This window comes from Vulpes vulpes, chromosome 4 (genome assembly GCF_048418805.1).
Source record: "Vulpes vulpes isolate BD-2025 chromosome 4, VulVul3, whole genome shotgun sequence".
NCBI lineage: Eukaryota > Metazoa > Chordata > Mammalia > Carnivora > Canidae > Vulpes > Vulpes vulpes.
In genome coordinates, this window is record NC_132783.1 from 82,579,290 (window position 1) to 82,593,809 (window position 14,520).

The 14,520-nt window shown below is 51.9% G+C and overlaps 1 long non-coding RNA gene across 3 annotated transcripts; it reads right to left on the bottom strand.

Moving 5' to 3' along the window:
- Positions 1–2,174: 2,174 nt before the first annotated feature.
- On the bottom strand, positions 2,175–10,349 carry LOC140598624 (uncharacterized). Of its 3 annotated transcripts, XR_012001113.1 has the most exons (5): positions 10,134–10,349; positions 7,130–7,257; positions 5,547–5,580; positions 4,292–4,458; positions 2,175–3,467 (listed from the first exon to the last, which is right to left on the bottom strand). It is a non-coding gene; the product is annotated as an uncharacterized lncRNA (long non-coding RNA). The 3 variants fall into 3 exon arrangements; XR_012001112.1 differs by lacking the exon at positions 5,547–5,580; XR_012001111.1 differs by lacking the exons at positions 4,292–4,458; positions 5,547–5,580 and having other exon boundaries at positions 10,134–10,237.
- Positions 10,350–14,520: the final 4,171 nt, after the last annotated feature.

Consider the following 14,520-nt stretch of genomic DNA (forward strand, 5'->3'; position numbering starts at 1 on the left):
AATTTACTTGACAGTAAGAGCGAGAGAGCACAAGCTGGCGGGGGTGGGGTGGGGGGAGCAAAAGGAGAGGGAGAAGCAGGCTCCCCGCTGAGCAAGGAGCCCAGGATCGTGACCTGAGCTAAAGGCAGGTGCTCAGCCAACTGAGCCACCCAGGCGCTCTGTATCTACATACATTTAAAAAGCAATGGGACAAATGTGGGCAAGACAGACTGTGGACACAGTCTATAGACAACATGACGCCAGGCAGCGTTGGAACCTGCAAGCCCCTGGTGAGAACTTCAGGGCCTCATTCTAGTGCCTGGAGGTCAGCCGCTGCCCAAATGGGACTGACGCCCTCCACCACTGGAGCTACGAGGAAGAGCAGGCTCAGGGTTAGAGAGGCTACAGAGTTCATATATATAGCATGTTCTACATCTTTTTTTTTTAAAGATTTATTTATTTATTTATTCTTGAGAGACACACAGAGAGAGGCAAGCAGAGACACGGGCAGAGGGAGAAGCAGGCTCCATGCAGGGAGCCCTACATGGGACTCGATCCCGGGTCTCCAGGATCAGGCCCTGGGCCGAAGGTGGCGCTAAACCACTGAGCCACCTGGGCTGCCCATGTTCTACATCTTTAATGCACTTCACATACCACCAATCCTAACAAGTAGGTACTATCACTATTATGCCCATTTACAGATAAGCCCACAGGCACAGAAGCAGCTTGAACTGGGAGTAGAGAGATTTGCAGCCTCGAATCGTTTTGCCACTGACCTTTGTGTCTTCATCTTAGAACGCAGGCGGCGAGACTGAAGACATCAAGTGCCATTCTCAGAGGCTGAGCTCAGCTGCCACTTGCTGCTTGTTCCAGCCTCATCACTGCTTCCCGGGTTCAAGCCTAGGGTGGGGGTGGGGACAAGAGGCAGAATAGAGCCACCTTGCAGGTCACTGGGCAAATGCTTAACTGCTCTCTGGGGCAAGGCCAAGTCTGGAAAGAGAACGTTAAGAAGAAATTTCCATAGCCCTTCCCTCTGCCAGGGATTTTCCACTGTGCCTGGGCAGGCATGCCTCTCGGCTTCCCCCATGAAGGGATCTGGCAATCCATAGGTCTCACTGAGAGGCTCGGCCGGTGCTAGGAGGTGGGTAAGAGCTGATTCAGGTTCCTGCCCTAAGAAAGGGGCAAGTTTATTGGGGAGGCACGACCACCCTGGAAAGATGAAGAGAGAGAGGGTGGGACCCAGGTTGGTGTAGAATGAGGTGGTCAGTCTAGAAGAACCACAGACAGAGCCGAGGTGTGGTGGGGAGCCTGGAGAGCCATCAGGGGAAACCTCCCAGCACAGGCCTGGCTGGAGCAGCAAAGGAGGGAGGAGGCTCTCGCAGGCAGACAGGGGAGATGAGCAGGGGAGTGATGTGGGCCTTACGATTGCCATGGACACAGGGACAGAGTTGGAGCCAGGAGGGAGCCGAGGCAAGAAATGGAAAATTTGGTGAAGCAGATGGCACAGTTCCAGAAGTAGACAGTCGCCGCCTGCGCTGGTGCTGCCGCCCTTGCGTGTAAGCTGTTCACCCTACAGGACACCCTCTCCTCAGTTCCACTGGATTGGCTCCTTGCCAGCCAGGTTTAGCTCAAACAGGCCCCATTCCCCAGGGAAGCCTTCCCAGGCCACTCCTGCAGAAGCAGCTGGAGGCCCTCTCCCTCAGCTCCATGTACCACCTGCCCTTAGCCGGCTTCTTTCAGGAGCAGCCTCCCTCCTAGGCAATGGGTTCCAGGAAAGCCCATGGCTTGCTCACTCCTTGGAAGCCCCAGAGTCAGGCCCCCTAGATACTGGTGAGTTTAGTTCAACTGCACTTGGAGTGTTATGATAAAAGGAAGCCTATAATGTTGCTCTTTCCCCCCACTCCTGAGCACTACTATACGCCAGGCGCTGTGCTAAGTGCTTTACAAACATTTTCTCCTTTATTCCTCTGCACAGCTCTGAGGGAGGTGCTACTATTATCCCTGTCTTATAGGTGGGTGAGGAACTGAGACCCGGAGAGTCTGGTGAAGTTGCTCAAGGACACACAGAGCCAGGATTTGAACCCACGCATTTAACCTCCAGACTAGCACCGTCTGATAGAAATAGAATATGAGTCATATACATAACCAAAAAACTGTCTAGTAGCTACGTTACAAAAATAGTCAGGTGAAATCAATTTTAATAATATATTTTATTTAATACAATATACAAAAAACTACCATTTTGACATGTAATCAATGTAAAAAATATTAATGAGATATTTTTACATTTTTCTATTACTAAGCATTCAAAACCTAGTTTATACTTATGGTACTTGCAAAATTTTCATCAGAAAATGACCTATATTTAAATTCTATAAAATTTGCCGTTGTAAAAGTAGATTTCACGCCCAAGGTGTTCCACACATATTTAAATGTTTTTCAATAACTACATTATCAATTTTTTCTAAAGATTTTATTTATTTATTCATGACACAGAGACAGAGAGAGAGAGAGGCAGAGACACAGGCAGAGGGAGAAGCAGGCTCCATGCAGGGAGCCCGACGTAGGACTCCATCCCGGGTCTCCAGAATCACAACCTGGCCCAAAGGTGGTGCTAAACTTCTGAGCCACCCCAGGCTGCCCTACATTATCAATTTTTAAAAACATTTTGTAAAAAAAAAAAAAAAAAAAAAATTTGTTTTTAAGTAAACTCTACTCCCATTGTGGGCTCAAACTTACAAACCTGAGATCAAGAGTCACATGCTCTACCAACTGAGGCAGCCAGGCATCCCCGCTACATTATCAATTTTAAAATTTAAATGTAATTTGATTAGAATTAAATAAAATTTAAAATTCAGTTTGTCAGCAGCACTAATCACATTTCAAGTGCTCAACAACCACAGGGGGCTAGTGGTTAGTTAGCACAGCTCTGGGCCTTACCCCTTGTGAAGGTAGGATAGGTAAGGGAGGCCCAGTGGGAGGGATGCAGAGCCAACTGGGGACAAGCGGTGGGTGGGAAAGAGGGGGACAGCTGCCATGGCGGGCTTGGGCCCATATAAAATGAGGAGGGATGACTTGGTGGCCATGACTGCCACCAAGCATCATAGACCTGGCCCACTCATAAGGGGAGCACCTGCTATGGGTGTTCTATAGGTCTGGGCTTCACCCCATTGAGGAAGTGGTGGCCGTCAGATTCCCGGGTTGAGCAAATGCTGGCTCCTCTCAGAGCTTCTATCCCCTCAGAACCACCAGAAAAGGATCCTGGGGGTGCATGAGGCAGGATCTAAGCAGGCTCAAGCTTGGCAGGTGGAATGACCCCCATCTTCCCTCTCTACCCGTGAACAGGTGGTGTGGGAGTCAGGTGTGTGTGGCCTTGGTTAAACAACTCAGACATCTAGTATACCTCGGTTCCAATCCCACTTCAGCAAATCCCTTGCTGTGTGACCTCAGACAAGACGAGTCCCCTCTCTGAGTTTCAATTTTCTCATCTGGAAAATAAAAACAAACAATGGAATGTTGTGAGACTCTAACGATGTCTACAGAGTACCTAGCTCATAGTAAACGATCAATTAACATTAGCTATTCTTCCTAGATAATAGCCTTTTCCTGGGACAGACAGGGAGAACATGGGTGATCACTGGAAAGGAGACATCCGGAGTGGGCTGTAAAAGGAGGACTTGAATCCCGGGTGGATGAGGGTTTCCTCCTCAGGGCTCCTCCACTTCCTTGGCATGACACCTACTGGCTTAACCTTCAGGAGTGAGGAAGAGGATCCTCCTCCCAGAGGCATCCGGTGCCCAAGCATGAGGTCAGAACAGCCAAGAGCCACCTTCCAGAAATGAGGAGGGTGAGTCAAACTGAATCAGGAGCAGGTGAGGGCACCTGGGTTTCTGGAATTACTCAGAATAACACTAGACACCAGGTACATGCCTGGTAGGAGTGATAGATGAACTGGACTCCAGGAAAGCAGGTGGGGCTGGAAACCACCCCAGACAAGGAAACAGTTGGGGTGGAAACTCCAGGCAGGCAGTTCGTGGCCTGAGAGGTGTCTGGGTATTTTTGGGTGGGGCAGCTCCAACTCCTCCTCCCAGTTAGCACCCTACTTGAACCAAGACTACGATCAGCCCCCAAAATCTTTGCTCTTTGGGTCCTCCCAAATGTGGAAGCTGAGACAGCCTCAAGGGGACCTCTGTCCTTTACCCTCCCAAAAGTCTTCCAGCTCTTGTCACTTTCTCCTGCCAACATTTCCAGTATTTCCTCTCATCTGTCACCCCCACCGAAATTGACTCTCCTAGAGGTAGGACAAACCTACCTTCCTCACTGTCATATCTCTTGGACGTAGCTCAGACTCTGGCATGCAGTTGAGTGCTTAGTAGACACTTGTGGGGCAACAGATTCAAAACCTGGATGGCTTCTCATTACATTTCTAACACTCATTAGGTGGCTGTGGGTCAGCCTCTCTGAGCCTCGTTTCCATCTCTGTAAAATGGGAAATACAATCCCTGTGAAGAACCTGGAAGGACCAAGTCAGGAAGCAGGGCGCTTCCCTATCCAGCTGGATCTAGGAAGTTTCTTATAGGTAGTACTTCAGACACAGCCTGTGAGCAGATCAACTTACAGGAGAGGAAACCAAGGCACACAGACGTCATGCTTACAGACTGCCCAGGGAGAGTGGGTGAGGTCTCCTTCGGAACCTCTGGTTAGATCAGTCTCACTCAATTTTCCTGGGGGTTTTCATTTGGAGCCGCCTATCCTTTCCTTTTCCCACTCAGCTCCTGTGTGGGGTGGAGCCTGGCTCCCGGTGGGAAGGAGGGTGCTGGAGGCTCCCGGTGGGAAGGAAGGTGCTGGAGACAACAGGAATGGCTGCCTCTGGTGCTGGCTGTTTGGAGTCAGAGCCACTGCTCTGTGTGTGTGTGTGTGTGTGTGTGTGTGTGTGTGTGTGTGTGTGCACTCACTCTAACCATCCACTAGATCTTCACTACACCCCAAGATGGGTGCAGCCCAGTCTAGTGGTGAAATGCTGGGACTCTGGAGTTACTCTGGAGTCATTAAATGAGATAATGCACATCACTCTTCCTAAGTGTCCATCTCCTACCTGAGAAAGTGGCCTATGGGGCTGATGCATGTCAGCACCTAGCATGGGCCCTGCTTACCGTAAACACTCAAGAAATAGCAAGGTTTTGTTTTCTTTTTTTTTTTTAAGATTTTATTTATTTACTTGACAGAGAGAGAGAGCAAAGCAGAGGGAGCAGGAGAGGGAGAAGTACGTTCCCCGCTGATCTGGGAGCCCGATGTGGGGCTCGACCCCAGGACTCTGAGATTATGACCCAAGTCGAAGGCAGATGCTCAACCAACTGAGCCATTCAGGTGCCCTTGTTTTTTTGTTTTATTTTTAATTAATTTATTTTCAGTGATCTCTACACCCAACATGGGGCTAGAACTCATGATCCCGAGATCAAGAGCCACCTGCTCCAACCACTGAGCCAGCCAGGTGCCCCTGTTTATTTGCTTTTTAGACTATCAACCCCGTGAGAGCACAAGGGACACTTGTTCTGGTCATTGCTTACCCGTAGCTCTTCCGCCTAGTAGGTGTCCAGGTAGCTGAATGAATGAATGGGAGGAAGGAGGGAAGAAAGAGAAGGAAAGGAGGAGGGAGGGAGAGAGGAGAGGAAGGAGTGGGTTTGTTTTGACAGCTCCCAGCTTCCAGGCCCCCCACACTCTCCCTCTGTTCCCAGGACACCAGGTCGCTGACCCAAGGCTCTTCTCACTGGGTGCTGTGTGGGGTCAGTCATCTCAGATGGGAATATTGGGTCAAACCCTGGGTCTGCAAGCTCATCTATTGACTGGATTTAGCTTCCTCACTGTTCTCCTCTCACGCTCCCTCTCTCTCTCTCTCTCTCTCTCTCTCTCTCTTTTTTTAGAGACAGAGGTGGGGGTTGGGGAGAAGGAGAGGGAGCACCTTAAGCAGCTCCATGCCCAGTGCCAAGCCTAATGCGGGGCTTGATTTCAGATTCTGACACCATGACCTGAGCCAACGTCAGGAACTGGACGCTTGCCAACTGAGCCACTTAGGCACCCCTCGGTGTTCTCCTCTAAAAATGAGGCTGCTTATACTAACAACTTTGCTGAATTATAGGGAAGTCCTAAAGATGTGTTAAATATATTTGTAAGCTGAAAAGCATTAATGATTATCTTGGTAGGGTGCATGGAGCGTGTAGGTTTGGGGACCAGACTTCATGGGTTCAAATCCCTGTTCTACTGCTTGCAGACTTTGGGCAAGATCATTAACCTCTCTGGGCCTCAGTCTCCTCGCCTGGAAAATGGGGTCACTCAGAGTAGCCACCTCACAGAGGGGTGAGAATTAAATGAGATAACGCATGAGAAGCTCTTGAATCAGTGGAAAGCACCTACTAGGCACTCAATCAACGGTGGCCGTGATGACGAACCCTGCCCTCAGGAAAAATTCTGTGAACTACTTCTCACTATTGTGTGAATGAGTGATGAGACTTACCATGCTGCCTTTCTCAGGGGAATTTGAATCTTAAGGGGAATTGAAGGAGTGAAATCCTATCTAATGATGGAATTTGTTTTGTTTCTTAAGATTTTTATTATTTACTCATGAGAGACCCAGAGAGAGAGGCGGAGCCGTAGGCAGAGGGAGAAGCAGGCTCCCTGGGGGGAGCCTGATGCGGGACTCTATCCCCGGAGCCCGGGATCACGAGCTGAGTCAAAGGCAGATGCTCAACCACTGAGCCCCCAGTTGCCCCTAAAGATGAATTTTTTTTTATATAGTAAAGGAGGCACATGGGGGTAGAAAAGGACCTTTTGAGGGCATCTCAAAATCACCATTGCTACCTATACCGCACGAATTCTGCTTGGTCCCAGAGAGACCACATACAGGAAAAGGGAGAACATTGTCCTAGACCCCGAGGAATCTTCCCTCTGCTTGGAGAAACGGGAAGCAATTAGACCCCAGGACAGTGAGTGACTCCAACTAAGGTCTGCCCCAGTGGGGCAGGTAATAGCCCAGGCCCAGCTATCAGAGAGACTCCTGGGACCCTCCAGGAACAGCAGCAGCCAGGGTGGGAGGTGGGGATAGGTTCTGTATGTGACCTGGGCCCTCTCCCCCCAGGGCAAGGGCCTTCCTTACCTTCCACATCCGGGCCTTCTCTACTGGGCTGGAACCTGCAGGCGAGGTGTAGAGGAATTAGGGTTCTGCAGTCCGACTGCCAAGGCTCAATCCCTGCCCCAACTCTTCTCAACCACGCCACCTATGACCTGCAAGACACGGGTCGAGTTAGCTGCTAGCACCCATTCCCCCATCTTTTCTGTTCCTCCTTGGGAGAAAGAGTCCTCCCTCCTGCCCTTTCAGCCCCTTGGTACAGGCGAGGCTGCACGTCACCAGGCCGCCAATCAGTGCCATCGCTTCCCTGGTTGTGCCTTTTGTGAGGTGGTCACATGACCCTCCGCTAGCCTGTGTAATAGAGTAAATCCCGAGACTTGTGTTGCAATTACCAAGACCTTCTTTTTTCTTCCTTCCTTTCTTTCTTTCTTTTATTTATTTATTTATTTATTTATTTATTTATTTATTTATTTATTTATTTATTTATTAAGATTTTTACTTATGTATTCATGAGAGAGACAGAGAGGGAGGCAGAGACACAGGCAGAGGGAGAAGCAGGGTCTCTGTGGGGAGCCCGATGTAGGACTTGATCCCAGGACCCCAGGATCACACCTGGAGCTAAAGGTAGATGCCCAAACACTGAGCCCCCCAGGTACCCATCCGAGACCCTTTTTTATACAGAACTAGGCCTCGGGATGATAGGAACCTGGAGCTGCTCTTTGAAGACCACTCATGGAGCCCAAATTTGGCACCAAAACGGTGAAGACAGAGTGGAGGGATTCAGTCTTGATGACATTTTGGAGTCTCCAGATCAAGTCATGCCTGGATTTTTCAGTTTTCTGAGCCAGCAAATTCTATTTTTAGCATAAACCATTTTGAGTCAAGTTTTCTGTCATTTGCATCAGAAAGAGTCTGAAATTCACACGGTGAACTTTCTTAACTTCTCTATAAACTTCAGTTTGAACATCTGCAACATGGGAATAACTGCCCACAGTATTTTTCAAGAGAAGAAAAGGGTTGTTGGCAGCCTGGGTGGTTCAGCGGTTTAGCTCTGCCTTTGGCCCAGGGCCTGGTCCCGGGAGACCCGGGATCGAGTCCGACGTTGGGTTCCCTGCATGGAGCCTGCTTCTCCCTCTGCCTGTGTCTCTGCCTCTCTCTCTCTCTCTCTCTTTCTGTGTCTCTCGTGAATAAGTAAATAAAATCTTAAAAAAAAAAAAAAAAAAGAGGTTGTTCTGGAATGATTAAAAGGGTTGATCAGGGTTCAACACTTAATATAGAGCCTGACAGGGGCACCTGGGTGGCTCAGTCGGTTAAGCATTTGCCTTAGGCTCAGATCATGATCTTGGGGTGCTGGGATCGAGCCCCACCCCCACCCCCACCCCATCAGGCTCCCTGCTCAGCAGGCAGTCGACTTTTCCCTCTGCCTCTGCCCCCTACTCATGCTCTCTCTCTCTCTCAAATAAGTAAAATCTTTAAAAGAAATACAGAGTCTGACATATGTTAGGCACTCAAAACATATCAATTTTTAGGTGTTCCTTAAGTGTTTGTTACAGATTCTGACTCTGGCTTCCGGGGACTGAACTGCAAGGGCATTTGGGCAAAAGCCTCTCCCTGAGTGTGTGGTCCTTGGCAAGCCTGGTGTTTTGGGGTTGGGACGCCTCTGAGGGGTGAGGGATACTCTGTACGGAGGGCCACCTGACCCATCCAGAGCTCAGCAGCACCAAGAAAGGTTCTAGTGGGTGTGCTGATTACTTTTCCTAATCCTCACACTCTAATCAAGTCCATTTCGCAGATGAGGGAGATGAGGCCCAGGCTAGCGCTACCCGCGGTGCCCACTCGGCAGGCGCGGCCCCTCCCTGGCGCACAGGGTGCTGGCGGGTCAGGGTGCTCTCTGCCGGGCCTCAACCCCAATCAGCCTTAGTTGGATGGGTCTGTTATTGTTAGGCCGAGGCTTCCAGGGGTGATTTTAGGCGGTTTTGAAAGAGCAAGAGGAGTTCCAAACACTCTCTTCCCTCCTTCTGGGGAGGGCGGGCGCTCTCTTCTTTAATCTGCTGTCCCCTGAAAAGGGAACTTTCCAGAGGGGGCGGAGGAGGCCGCGAAGGCTCGGTTTCCCCTCTGTGATCTGTTGCAATCGGGGCACTGTCACCAGTTAGCGGCGGTTTACCCCCAGACAGAGTCTGACGCAGTTTTGCTAAAGGAAACCACGCAAGTCTCCCGGCTTGGCGCGACCCTTCCTTCCGGCGGCCAGGGCGGCGGGGTGGGGGTGCCGGGGCGGGGGGGGGGTGCCGGGGCGGGGGTGCCGGGGCGGGGGTGGGGGTTGCCGGGGCGGCGGGGTGGGGGTGCCGGGGCGGGGGGGGGGGGTGCCGGGGCCGGGGGGGGGTGCCGCCTCCCGCCTGGCTGGGACGAGCTCCCCGAGGCTTCCCCCAGGTAGCCTCCGTGAGCCTCAGTTTCCTCATCCGTAAGGTGCGGGGGAAGAGCCCCCCCTTTCAGGGTCGTCTTGCAGGCATTTAGGGGAGGGAGCTCCTGGGGCGCTGGGCGCAGGGGAAGGTGGTGGGACCCTCCCTCGGGAACACGGAGAGGAAGGCCGCCGAGTGCCGGGTGGCGCTGCGGAGGGCAGGGCGGGGGTGCGAGCCGGGGGCCTCCCCGACCGCGAGCCCGGGGGCCCGGCGCCCCAGCTGACCTCCGGGGATCCTCCGCACCCGCTGCCCTAATACTTCTGCCCCGCAGCCTCCTCCCCGCCCCCAGCGCCCGCGCCTCCGCCTCCGCCTCCGCCAGGCAGCCCTCGGGGAACTCCCGGCTGCCGTCCCAAGGAGCGCCCCCGCCCCCCCGCCCCGCCCGGCCTCTCTGGCGACCCGAATTGCTGGGAAGAAAAACTGCTTCCTTCCCGGCCCAACAACCCAGCTGTGCGTCTACGCAGCCCCGCCCTGTTGCTCCATCTTTCAGTAAACCATATTCCTCTTTGGGATAGCAAACTTCTGCATTGCCAAAGTGTACCACTTGGGCGTTTAAGTTTTATGATGTTCAAGCTTACCTTGGGTTTCCAGGTTCCATCCTACTTTTTTTTTTTTTTAAAGGAACTCCTAAAAAAAAAAAAAAAAAAAAAAAATCCTGCGAGAGGCTCGCCCCCCCCCGCCCCCCGCGCCCCGACTCCCGGGCGCAGCTCCGCCGCGGCCCTGGGCCCCGAGAGGTGGGTCCCCGCGGGCGGGCTTCCCTGCGGCCGAGCCAGCCCCCAGGGGGCCCCTCGGCCTGCCTCGGGTTGGTCCCTTCTGGCGGCGAGGAGCGATGGCGATCTCAGCGGCCAATGGAGAGGCGGGGGGGGGGGGCTTTTGGTTGCCGCGGCAACGGGGCGCTGCGGCCCTCCTCCCCCGCTGGGTGGAGCCCGCTTTTCCCAGGACCACGTTCAGTGGTCCCAGCTCCGCCTCCGCCTCAGGGTGCAGAGGCCTGGGGAGGCTAGGACGCCGACCCTTCTCAAACGGCAAGAGTGTGGACGAGCCCATCGTGCCCAGAGTGAGCAGGAGAAGGCTGCCTAGAGCGGGGGCACCGGGAGCAGGGTTCTGTGAGAAAGGACAAAGAACCCCAATTTCCTGCCGTGGACTGGACACAGCACTGCAGGGGCAAGGCACAGGATGGGGCAAATTTAGGTGGGAATAAGTGGGGTAGGTGCTCAGCAAGCAGATTAGGGCTTCCCAGGAAAGACCCCCCCCCCCCCCAGGGAAGGGTGGAGGACCAAGATGAGCAGCTGCAGCTGAACTGTGGCTCTCACACCGTCCTTCAGTGCCAGGCAGGAGGAGAGAACCGAGGGTCACCTAGGCCATTCCCTTGCCTTCAGGCAGCTTGCACTAGGTCTTAGGTATAGTCACATCCGGTCTTGGGCATTCATTAACTTCATACTCTTCCCAGGGAAGAGGAAGGTGACCAGGTTCATTGTTCCCATTTCACAGATGAGGAAACTGATGCCTGTCTAGTAAAGTATCTCATCCTTGGGCCCTAGGGCCTGGCATTGGCCCAAGCAGGACTGTCCAGGCCTTTAATTCCCTGGTGTGCCAGCTTGGCCAAGAACTCCCATGCCATAGTTCTGATGCTGTCCACCCTTGCTGATGAGGCAGGGATGTTGGAGCCAACCAAACCCCATGTTTAATGAGGTAGGTGAGCCAGGATAGAGAATCCAGCTCCTGCCTCTGATGGCCCTGGGTGGGGGTGCAGCAAGACTCCCAACTCGGTCACTCTGGGAGGGAGTCCAGTGTCGCCCCACACTCACTCCTGGTCTCAAAGCCCATAGTCCAGTGGGGAGACAGACTTGAAGTGACCACATGGGGTGATAAAGGCCGAGGGGTAACATGGATAAAGCATAAGAAAAGGGGTGCCTGAGTCTGCCCAGGGGAGCCGGGGGAGACCTCATGGAGGAGGCAAACACATAAGCCTTTGCTAGGCAGACAAACGAGGGGAGGGCATCCCAGGAGTTTGGAGCAGCATTTGCAAAGACCTAGAGGCCTGGCCCAGGGTGGTGCTCCGGGGAAGCCCTAGTCTGAGAGTCTGGAGTGGGGCTGTGGCAGGACCCTGGCTGTAGAGTGAATGCTCACGGCAGGACTGTGTGCCTTGCAAGTGGGATGCTTTCGACCCCCTTCTGAACCACCAGGCACCTGCAGTTGCTTTTCTCTAGCTGGTCGATTACTGGAAGCCTACCTCTGAGGACCCTACTTTGAGAAGCACTGATGAGACACTAACCATGGCAATCTACGGCTACATGCTGACATGGATAAATCTCATGGGCGTTATGTTGAGAGAAAGAAGCCAGGGATCAAAGAGTGATTCTATATGGCCCAGTATATCAAGTTCGGGAATGTGCAGAACTCATCTCTGCTATGAAGGACAGTGGTTACCACTGAGGAGTGTAGGAGTTCTTGAGGAGGGTCTCCGGGGAAGCAGTAATAATATTGTGTTTCCTGTTGGGTTCACAGATGTGTTCTCTTTGTGAAAATTCATCCAGCTCTATACTTAAGGTTTGTGTATTTTTCCATATGCAGCGTCTACTTAAATTAAAAATAAAAAAACAAAACCCAAGTTGACTGCTTTCCATAAACACTGGTACAAATGAAGATGCTAAAATTCTGTGATCACATACTCGGCTGTAAGCCAAGCATCCAGATGATGTAGCATTTGTTTATACCGATTTTTTTTAAGATGATTCCAAAATGAAAACATAGGCATCTTAAAGTCTCATAGAGATATCTCAGACTCCAGAGAACTGGGTGTACAGATGCCAGGGTTGAGAAACTCCAGTTCAAGAGGAGGTATTACGATGCTCGCTACTGGGACTAGGCATAAAGGGTAAGCGAGGGCCTGGAGCCCCTTCCCGGAGGGAGGTAATGGGGAAGTAATGTTTTTTTCCAATAAGATGCCTGGTCCCCGGAGGCCAAGGACCCTCAGGCAGAGAGGACCATTTCCCCCACTGCCCTAACGTAGACACAGGCCTTTGATAGCTGGGACGGCCGTGGGAGGAGGGTTTCCCTGGCTCTGCTGTGAGGTCCTGGAGAGCAGGGGCCTCTTTCACTCACTCTGTGTCCTGGTGCCCAGCCAGGGGCCTGGCACACAGGGGCTCTCAGATGACCTTCTCTGCCAGGCCTCTTTGCTTAATCCCGTGTTGACAGTGGAGGAGAGGGATCTGTTTGGGAAGCTGTGAATTCCACAGCAAAGCTAACAGACCACAGCTGGGCGATGGTGCAGGAGGGACACAGAAGGGGGTCAGGGTTGTCTAACTCCCTCTGGCAGGGGAGAGCTGGACAAAGAGGGGCTCCGAGCCCTGGAGACTACGATACGGACAAGAAATCCCCATCCTTGCTAGAGCTGGGAACAGCCCAGCTCTGGGGGGGTGACTGTTCTAGAACCCAGAGAAGGCTGCATCTGGGGGCAGGGCACTCAATCATTGTCTCCTCCTGTCCTCTGAGACTTCACTTCTCATCCTTCGCCTGACTCAGCCTCTCTTGCCCACTCTGTAGAACCAGCCTCCTTCATTCTCCTTGGCCAGCTCTACTCCGATGGCATTTCTCGAGGCACCTTCACAATTTTGGCCCTAGCCTCATGCTACCTAGAGTATCATTTACTTGATATTTTTTCCGTAAAACGATGGTAAGTTTTGTTGCTGCTGTTATCTTAACATGCCCCTGTTCTAAGCAATAATACTTACAAAATCCGGGATCCCTGGGTGGCGCAGCGATTTGGCGCCTGCCTTTGGCCCAGGGCGCGATCCTGGAGACCCAGGATCAAATCCCGCGTCGGGCTCCCGGTGCATGGAGCCTGCTTCTCCCTCTGCCTGTGTCTCTGCCTCTCTCTCTCTCTGTGACTATCATAAATAAATAAAAAAATAAAAAAAATAATTAAAAAAAAATAATACTTACAAAATCCTGGGGGCACCTGGGAGGCTCAGTGGTTGAGAGTCTGCCTTTAGCTCAGGTCATGATCCCGGGGTCCTGGGATTGAGTCCCGCATCAGGCTACCTGTAGGGAGCCTGCTTCTCCCTCTGCCCGAGTCTGTGTCCCTCATGAATGAATAAATAAAATCTTTAAAAAACTACCCATAAAATCCAGGATTTGATGTGCTTTTATTTTTTAACACATTAAATTTAAATTTTATTTATTTTTAAGATTTTATTTATTTATTCATGAGAGGCACACAGAGAGAGAGAGAGTCAGAGACAAGGCAGAAGGAGAAGCAGGCTCCATGCAGGGAGCCTGACGTGGGACTCGATCCCCGGGCTTCAGGGTCATGCCCTAGGCTGAAGGCGGCGCTAAACCGCTGAGCCACCCAGGCTGCCCTAAATTTAAATTTTAAGATATGTGTTCTAGTAGCACCTAAAATTATCTTTTGTACCACCCCATTGGAAACCATTTTCATACAATGGTTCGGCAAGTATGGGTGGTGGTTATTTATTAATGATAATTACAGCCTCATGTTGCTGGTAAGTTTTATGCCTCATGCACATACTCATACCTCATTTGACCCTCTCAGTTCCTGCACTTTGGATGTCATCGGCCTCATTTTACAGGTGAGGAAACTGAAGTTCCAAGAGTAGTAGAGACTTGCCTGGGGTTCATAGCAATTTAGGACTTTGGTATTGATTCAAGGCTCTGGTGGTTCCTGACCTAGCATGAAGGCAGGGAAGCAAGAGCCATTTCCCTGTCTCCAACCACAAGAGCCACAGGATGGAAACTCTTAGCATAAAAAGTTTGGATTAGACATGAGGAAGGACTTCCTGGCTAGGAATGTTTAGACATGAGAATGGCTGACCAAGGAAGGGTGTGGAATGCCCAGCTTCCTAAGTCCTCAAAACAAGATAAAGGCTTACCCGGCTGGGATAATTCTAGTGCTGCCTGGAGACAGGGGGATGGACTGAATGACCTCTCCAGGCCTCATCCAGCCTC